Source organism: Amblyomma maculatum, chromosome 5 (genome assembly GCF_055883805.1).
Source record: "Amblyomma maculatum isolate TAMU_Amacu chromosome 5, ASM5588380v1, whole genome shotgun sequence".
In the NCBI taxonomy this organism is placed as follows: Eukaryota; Metazoa; Arthropoda; class Arachnida; order Ixodida; family Ixodidae; genus Amblyomma; species Amblyomma maculatum.
The window spans coordinates 149,607,761-149,617,030 of record NC_139348.1 but is presented as its reverse complement, the minus strand read 5'-3'; the positions used below and the strand labels follow the sequence as shown (position 1 = coordinate 149,617,030).

Sequence of the window (9,270 nt, the reverse complement as noted above, 5' to 3'; positions counted from 1 at the left end):
ATTGCCTCGCTTGCTTCGTGCGCTATATACAGCTTTGCGAGCTTGGCTTCTCTTCAGGCTTTGCAACTGCTAAGAAAGCGGTACTTTAACTCTCTGTATAGACGATTGTTGTTTTTGAAATGATCCGTTTCTGAGTCAACTCTGAAGCTCCTTCCTCAGAACGGAATTTTCTTTTACCGACCCTTGAGTGTAGACGCCTCTACAACTTCAACTAACGTGGAATCGTGGTTGCCCGTTTTGGCGATGAGCACAACTCTACTTCCATCTGAGGAAACTGTTCGGACTCAGGACGTTAGGGGCTATCTTTGAATACTCTCTATTAGCACTGCGAATATCTAGCCGGAAGAAGGCTTTGGATTACGCTGCTTTTCTTCTATCTTCATATATTTCGGAAGCGTTATCAATCAGTTCGATCGTGCCGTCACCATTTTTCAATTCGTCTACGATCTCGGACTTTTCTCGTGTAACTCTTCAAAAATGCGCTCACTTTTTTCGTTTTCCGGGAGCACAACTCGTCTCTTTCTGGCCCGAATATTATCCTCTTAACATTGCTGCCCTCTCCAGCTCAAGCTCCTGCTTTTAATTCAAAACAATTTCTTGGCTCATGAGTGTTGTGGAGACGAAATGTGTACAGAGCGTGTTCGCAGGAACTGTCAGTAGCGAAAAAAAACATTGCCGCGACTAGGTATCGCGCTCTTGCCAGAACGAACAAATCAGCCTCCCATCACAGTATGCCCCGCACGCGCACATCGCACGTGAACAGTTACTTACATCAGTATGTTCGCATTGCTCCACGACATCAAGCGAAGCTTATGAACCTTTCGCAATAGAGACTCGAGCAAATTAAACAAAAGGGATGAAGCAAGTATCAGGACACAAAAAGTACAAAGGAAGGTGCCCGACAGAGTATTTCGACAGCTTTTTTATGGGACTGGGTTTGTCACTGACAGCTCCGTTTGCTCATTTCTGAACTTCAACCAATGTATTCTTAGAAGAATATAGCTACGTGGCCACATAGACATCCAAATAGAAACATAAAACAAACAAACGCGGCGGTGGGCATGAGATGGGGTAGAGGTAGCATGCTGCGTTTTGAATGAGAGTTCGTTTTTTAGTGCTGTTCACTTACAGGTGCATGGAAGCGCTTGATCAGAGAATGGCCCACTTTCGTACAATAAAGCCATCCGGTAATGCATATAAGGCAAAACCTCTCATGCTGGTGCGCTCTGTCACATTGTTCTGTCAAAAATAGGTGCTATTTGCAAGTAATTCCACTTATATACTGCAAATCTATTAAACAAAAAAAAAAAACCTGTCAGTACTACATGCTTTGTTGAAGCTCGCTTTCGGCTCCTCGAACACCCTGGCATATCGTATTGAGCAAAATGGCCAGAAGGACACAAAAAAAAAAGACATTGCATTTAAACAATATGCATTGTCTGAAATTAAATATATACGTTGCAAGAGCCACATCTAGTCACTAAGTACCGCCAGGCTAAGTCGAGATGGCGAAGATCGCAACTGCTTGTATCCTGGTGGTCTTGGCACTCTGTGCTGTTGTGCTGCTGGCGAGTGCACAAGCCAGTCCTCAAGCACTCGGGGCACCCTATGGTGTTTCCGTTTACTCAAACCAATACTGGGGCCCGCGTCCGCCGTATCCAGGAAGGCGTATGTACAGCAGTGATCATCTGCGAGCTCTTTTACAACTTTTTTTACTAATGCGGTAACTGACGAGCAGCAAGACGTACTGCTTTACATCCCAGAGAAGTGTTTAAAAATCTTTAGCACCAGGAGGAAAGTAGAGCGGCCAGCTAATGTTGGTATGAGTAAAAGGCTACTTCATGTTTTGATGGTTGCAATGGCGCCTAGTCTGTGTCGGAGCCGTACAATATTTCAAGGTTGCATATTGTATTGATGCCAGGGTGCGAAAAGTTACACATTTTTTTAGTCTTGTCTTTTGTGTTGTATATATTCGAAAGTTGTATTACTCAGAATCAGACGAAAAAGAATTCGTCATACAGAACTATATGGAAACAAATTGTTTGTGTTATTCGCCGTTTCATGTTGCTAGCATGAAGTTTACTGTGGTACTGACTAAATGAGTGTTTTAGTTTTCCAATCCTTGCCCCCAGGCTCGGATTACGTACACTGAACAATTGTTTTATTAACAGAGGTGTAATACTTCTGACGTGAATTATGCAGGTAAGTGGTGTCAAAACTGCTCCGCCTACTTGACTTGTCAACGTTCTACGGTCTATACCAGGTGGCACTAAAAACACAATCGAAGTTGGTAAATGCTTTGGTATTCCAGATGCCTGAGTGTTGTGTGGTTTGCCGGCGACCTTGAGTACATTTTAGAGGGAATTGCTGGCAGCAATCCGAAACTATAAGATATCTTGAAAAGTTTATCACATCAGCGTCCTTCATATGTATGTTGTGCAATGAATGCAACGTGAGATTCTTGCTAAAAAAGAAAAAAAAGTTTTACTTCTACCACATATTTTTCACGCCATATTTGAGACGGTTTTTAGAGTACCAGGAATTGAAAGGAGTGGTTCTCTGTGAGTGAGAATAAGTGAGAATATCAGAAACACTGTCAAATATTGGTACAAATGTCGTAGCTGTTTAGCGATATGGGAGTCATTAAAAATTCTGAGAGCACTGTGGAATTTAAACTTCAGAAATCCAAAAGCTCCAGCGTTGCCGCTGCACACGCTGCATTATGTTCGCTCTCATTATCAATATCACCGTCATTATCATTGCTGCTGTTATCGTTGTCATTATCAGTAATTGCAGCGTCATTGTAATCGCCACTACATTCCTCACGGTAGGCAAGGAGAATTATGATGTGCGCTTCATGATCCCTGGCGTGGCGCAGTTGGTTAAAGCGCTCGTCTGGGAATCCCAGGCATGGACGCTATATTCCCGCTGCAGACAGAATTTATTTATTTTTATGACGTCATCAGGAGGATTGACAAGTGACACATCATCGTATAGATCCGAAGCGGGAGATCTTGCGTACATTTTGCGCACGGGATTTCGTTCTACGATCCTAGAAATCCATTCGCCTTAATAATGTCTGCCTTTTAATTAAGAATATAAAAATTATTACAGGAGTGTGCTTAGTTCGCTTAAGAGCGGAATTTTACAGAACTGCATTCACTAATTGAATCGTCATTGTCATCTATACTTTAATTGCCATTAGCAGCACTAGTGCTACTATCATCATAATTATAAATGCACCATCATTGTTATCGCTACTACCAACGTTACCATTATCGCTACCTCCAGCGTCATTTATCATCACTAGTATCATTATTATGACTAACTGCATTGTCACTGTCATCGCTGCTACCGCCCTCGCTCTAGACAAGGAGAATTAGGATCGGTTCCTCGCGAGCCCGGCGTGGCGTAGTGCTGTGCGCGCTTAGCTGGGGATCGGAGGGATAGTGGTTCGATTCCCAGTGGAGACGGATTTTTTTCTTATGTGTCATTTCGTGGGAACGTTTCCTGTGGACATTTCCGCGGCCCGATAGCCAAGACAGGCTTTGGCCTAAAGGTCTATTCACACTTGCGACTCGCGAAAGACGCGCGACCGGCAGTAGCATGCGACCATAGAGCAACCCAATGTTCACACTTGCGATTGCGTCTTGCGGGTTGCTTTCCACATCGTATATTCCTTGAATGTTCCCCACATAGAGCAAAGATAACTTATGTTCACGTCAGCTGAGCCGCTGATTGGTTTAGCGGTTTGCGACCAGCAGTCGCGCGACTGGAAATCGAGCAGTGCCCGAACGGCCCGCGGCAGTCGCTTTTCGACCAATGCGACCATTTGCGACTGTCGCTTTTCGACCAAAACGGTCGCGTGACCGCTGCGAGTCGCAAGTGTGAACGGGCATTAAAAGTACAAAAATGCGTAATGCTCTTTCAGTTATTAAAGGAAAAACCTCTCGCACATAGTGTCCTGTACAAACGTGTCTCTGGCTGTAGATGAGCTCTACTGAGAATAAAATTCAGGAAATTCTTCCCTTGTGAGTGTATACCCAAGCGAGCTGACGGGATCCAGCTAGAAAGACAGGGAGCGAGAAGCTATGGTCCCTGTCAGCTTTCTAAAAGGGCTGAGTTGTTTTGTGCAAGGAACTTGTATGGTATGTGTTTAGGCTAGAGTGCGGGCAAATTCAGGCGAGCATAGCCCGGCAACTACGTGGAAATCAGGGCCGGCCAAAAAGCGTACACTGAGGCGGAACATGGCTGGGAAGTTGTCCCAAGGCTTCCGAAATATTTCATGAAATTGGTCACTCCATACAAATTGCTCCATATATCGCATTCGACCGTCTTTTATTTCTTTTACTCAAAATCACGTCCTATTCTGTTACTATAACGAGCAATATCTGAGTTCGCTTCAGGTATCTTTTGTTAGTTCAGTAGTTGCCACCCCAAGTTTGCAAGCACTAACAAGATTACAGAATCACATTGTAAAAGTAAACTTTCTGAAGCATAAGGATGAAAACTATTTGTATACGAGAACGGGTTGTGTTTTCATTTTCAGCAAACTCTACTGTTTGCTCTCTTCCTGTTTAAATATAAAGAACCGAAACCGGTATAAAACAAGGGAAATTGAAATTTATTATAAGATTTGATGTTCTCACAGTAGTTACTTCACCATTTAGGCAACATCTGCAGGAGCCAATCAAAAATATAGAAATATCAGAGAGATGAATGAGCGTAAGAAGTGTCCGCAATAAAAAGAGAAGAAACAAAATTTCAGGAAACTTCCTTTTTGAAGTACAAGCAGCCGTGAATGACGGAGTGTGATGGTGCTAGAAAAATATTAGAATGGAGCTGCACCGAACAATTCTTCCATTAAACGGCATTTCTTTCTAGACATTTTGCCAGAATAACGTTTGTTTTAAGCGAGAAAATACTTTTGCAAGTTCTCCTTGCAGGCAACCCGGCGTTGCTCCGTGCTTTTTCTTTTCCATCGGCCGAAAAGGCAAAAAGATCCAGCCGTCCACTGCTTGAACGCAATTGTGGCCTAGGCCTAACTGCCTGCTAGCTTCTGCAGTACAGAAATCTGCCAAAGATTGCGGATAGAAAAAGAAATAAAAATAAAGTGGCAGCGTGGCAGGAGAGTCAGGGTATCTCATACGGTACTTGAGATGCGGGTCATGAGTAGTGCAGCGATGTTTCTCATTCCGCAGTTACGAGACCAGCTATCTACCGGTGTCACATTGTATCAGAGCTCAAAGAGACGAACTGGTTATACTTATTGTCATCTGCACGGAAATTCCCATCTACCGGGAGGCGCATTTTGCTGTCTGAGCAGTCGGAGTAGAAGCCACTCTGCTCTTCAATACAGTTGTTCCATCTTCCTCCTCTCATTCTAACTGGATCCTAAGAGAAGCGTGTTACAATTAAGATGCAGTGGTCCAGATGGATTTAATACCTATTATAGGAAAGCCTTTGCCATATTATATGATCTCGCGATTTCGAATGACCTGACGACCTGTCGGGGCCCGGCCATGTAATCTGACAACAACGAAGTGACAGAACCACGTTCGTGATTTTGTGTACAAATGGGAGGCAACACGCACAAAGGCTACAGTGCTGGATTCTCTGGAGAACCCATACAGATTAAAAAAAAAAAAAGACTTCACGACTCATTTTTGAGGAATAATGGAAATGATAATTGCAAACAAAATGTTCTTGAAGGGTTCATCTGAGGCGCAGGGGCGACTTTTCTCACAGATTTGAGTGAATAATGTTAGGACATGGTGATTATTTTTTAATAAACATCAGAGCACTTAGCCGAAAACTTCCTCAGATCTCCCTTTAACGCGACTTTTTCAAGTGTACCACGAGGGTATAGCCTACACTTGTCAAATTATAGAATTAAATAATGTGCAGTGTGATAATTTTGGTGAGTGTGCAGAAAAACGGGCTTAAGGATTGCAGCAATACATAGAATTGCACTGGCTCTTGAGTGTCCAAGAAGCAGTATTTCAAACGGCCGGTTGATAGCAAGGCTACCAAAGGAGAAAAAGAAAGAGATGGCAGAAGAGATGACTTGGACAGCCAATGACTCCCAGAGAAGGTATTAATTGCGAAAAGACGTCTACTGCTAACAACAGTATATCATTACCACTGCCGTTGGGATTCCACGACCCTTAGCCGTCGTTTTGACCGGAGATCTAAACCGTTTTATGTATGTGCTAGAAAATAAAATAGCTGCATCGATCCACCTATCCTGATATAAGGCGCCAACACTGAAGCATCTTGAGATACAAACAATAGAATGGCAATTCGCACTACTCAATTACGATGGTATTGTAACAAATGCATCGTTTTTTCTTTTTATTTTGCAGGTTGTGGACGAAACCAAGTTTACTTGACGTGCCAGAGCAGCAGCTGTGGCGAGAGGAGATGTTCTGAGCTGTTTCGTAGGCCGAAATGGCCGCGGATCTGCACTGCAGACTGTGTAAGCCGCTGCTTCTGCAGGTCAGGGTTTTTCAGAAATCGTCATGGACGTTGTGTGAGTCGGCGGCAGTGCAGGAATCCACTCCCTGCACCAGTACCGTTCCCCCGGCGTGTCTCTGCTGGACGTCCAGAGTAGTGTACAGTCGTTCATCCTGACTTGAAGGTCTTCAAGAACCTTAATAGTTTTTCAATATAAAATGGAACGCATGATCCCCAGGAAGCAATAAATGGCATACTGAAGGAAACATTTCATTTTAATTTTGTGGCAAGTCACTAGTGTATCTCAGCGCTCTGTTTATGGGTAATATACTGATCATCGGCTGCTCTTTTATAGGAGAAATATTAATGCGTCATGATACCCTGATTTATCGTCTGCTCCTAGAAACGTAAAACCGCAACCGTCGCAATTTGTCCAAAACGCCCACGCAAATTTTGTGGCCGAAAAAAGGATGGAACGGGAGTCAGAAACTGTTTTGCTTATGCACCCTTCTGTGTGCGACCCCAAGGCCGAATGTTATTTGTGGAACAGAAAAACGATTGAGATTTCGCTCTTCTAGAGCTGTCGTCACGCGACGCAAGGACTGGTTTTTGCAGAAGGTAACATGGTTTTATCAGTTTCCGTGAATAAAGTTGTGCCGATCTCTTGTCAAGCCACGATAGGTGTGAAAAATGCATGCTTTCTAGATTTTAGATTAGGGTCAGTTCTTATGCGCCCGTTCGGTGGTTGAGTCGTGTCGCTGTTAGTGCCGTTAAGCCGACCACTAGTCAGACTCAAGTACACCCCGGTGGGACGAGCTATTCTGCAGTCGATTCACCTATAACTCGTCGGCGGAAACCCGGCACTGGTACAAAGCCCACCCCCACACGTGATACACTCCAAATAACCTCCCAAAATACATCCATCTAAAACGCGATCAAATCGCAGTAATGTCCAGCCTTGGTGCTGCAGAGAATCTATATATATATATATATATATATATATATATATATATATATATATATATAACCCCAATTTACGCACACTGATGCCTCGCCACATGCTTCAGGCGCACAGGCACCGACATTTTAGTAGTTCGTACTAACGGCAGCTTATTATGTAAATAACAATTTATACCTCACCTATAACCAAGGCTGAGGAGGCGGCTATCACTCTAGCAATCTCCTGCTCGGTTGCCACGAAATATATATTTTACTCGCAAACAGCAATCCTAAATTTTTATTTCTGGACGCATGTCTCGACAAGCCAGCACCATACGCAGACTCTAGACAGCACCCAGAAACGTAATGCTCACCAGGGGGCCAGGCCATGCGCAACTAGCAGGAAACGAGGAGGCACACGCTCTCACCCGAGACCTTGCCCTCTGGGCGGGAGAGCACCACGACGCCCGCATCGATTGAGAGTGCCTGACAAACTTCAGATGATGATAATGCGAACTTTGGAATATTGTTTGGGGAATACTGGACGCAGTCTATGTGAGCTTAAACGGCGGCGTCAGGTTGAAGGGGATGAGGGAGGTTGGGAAGAGGAGGGGAAGGAGGTGGTCGCGATGTCGCTCTCGTCTTCTTCAGAGTTCAGGAACTAGCGTCCACATCGCTCATAAATATAAACGATGTGAACGCCATTATTGCTTATTTTATACATTTCAGCGCTTTTAGGCTCTACTCAATATGCTATCGAGGCTGTTGTCTCATGTAAGAATGTAAGCACGCTTGAAAAGTGAAATTTGTTCAGCCAAAATGCCGTTGTGTCGGGCCCTGCAATGTCAACGCTCGTTCGCATCAAAACATCGCATAGACGTTTGGGGTAGCAGGCTGGTTACAAACATTTAAAAGTAAAAATTGGTGTCTTGTGTTTGGAGCTTCTCCATTTATTTAGAGGCTTATAGACGGTTTTAAGTAATATTTGTAGCAGTTTATAACTTCGCAACTGCCGATGTAGTCGCGGGTGCAGCGCAAGGAATACCTCGGTCGTACACGAGCGAAAGCAAACCAGTGCGCACGCTTATGAACAGACATCATTTAGTGGCGAATTTAGAACATCCCTTTTCATTTTGTGGATCACTCCAGTCTGCCTAGCCTCTTGCCTGGGAAATATCGAGGAACGGATAGAGCTCAATTGGTTTTAGGCCCATCTTGAGTCCAGGGATTTATTTCCCGCTCGACAAATTTGTTTTCGACAGTGTGTCTACTCAGGACCTCATTTCGTCCTCAGACACAAATTTGACCCTCTTCTCTTTTCCGAGGGCTGATCCTTGACCACAATCGTCTCTAAAACATACTTGCCTGTGCCGGCTCCGGTCCAAAGATATACTGCTACCTCACTGCATTTCTTCACGACAGCCAGGCCAAGTTCCGTCTCACTGAATCTGTTTCCGACCATTTTCCCCTCAGGCGCGCTACTCCACACGGGGATATTCTATTGTCAATCTTTTTAAAGCTCGGAATGCTTCCCTATCTCGAATTATAGCATTTATAACAAAACTAGAACAAATTTTATGTATAGACGACATTACCCTTTGCTACCTCTTCTGGGTTACTCTAGAAAAGAGAGGCCATCTTACAGCAAGGTATCGAGCAGTCACTAGTTATCTTGACACTGTATGCCTATCTCCGGCACCAGAAAAATCCAAGTCGCTACTCATTGCAAAACAAAAATTAACGTCAACGTCAACAAAACTTTCGAATGGCTCTCACAATGGCGGGCTCCCCCGTCCCTTGCGTATCGTCCTGACGGATCCTTGGACTTCACACATTAGTCAGCTAATCACGCAATTGCTTCTACAACCGGTCAAG

General features: G+C 44.1%; 1 long non-coding RNA gene across 1 annotated transcript; it reads left to right on the top strand.

Moving 5' to 3' along the window:
* The first annotated feature begins 1,469 nt into the window (after window positions 1-1,469).
* On the top strand, window positions 1,470-6,729 carry LOC146189930 (uncharacterized). The gene is made up of 2 exons (XR_014707694.1): window positions 1,470-1,668; window positions 6,366-6,729. It is a non-coding gene; the product is annotated as an uncharacterized LOC146189930 (long non-coding RNA).
* Window positions 6,730-9,270: the final 2,541 nt, after the last annotated feature.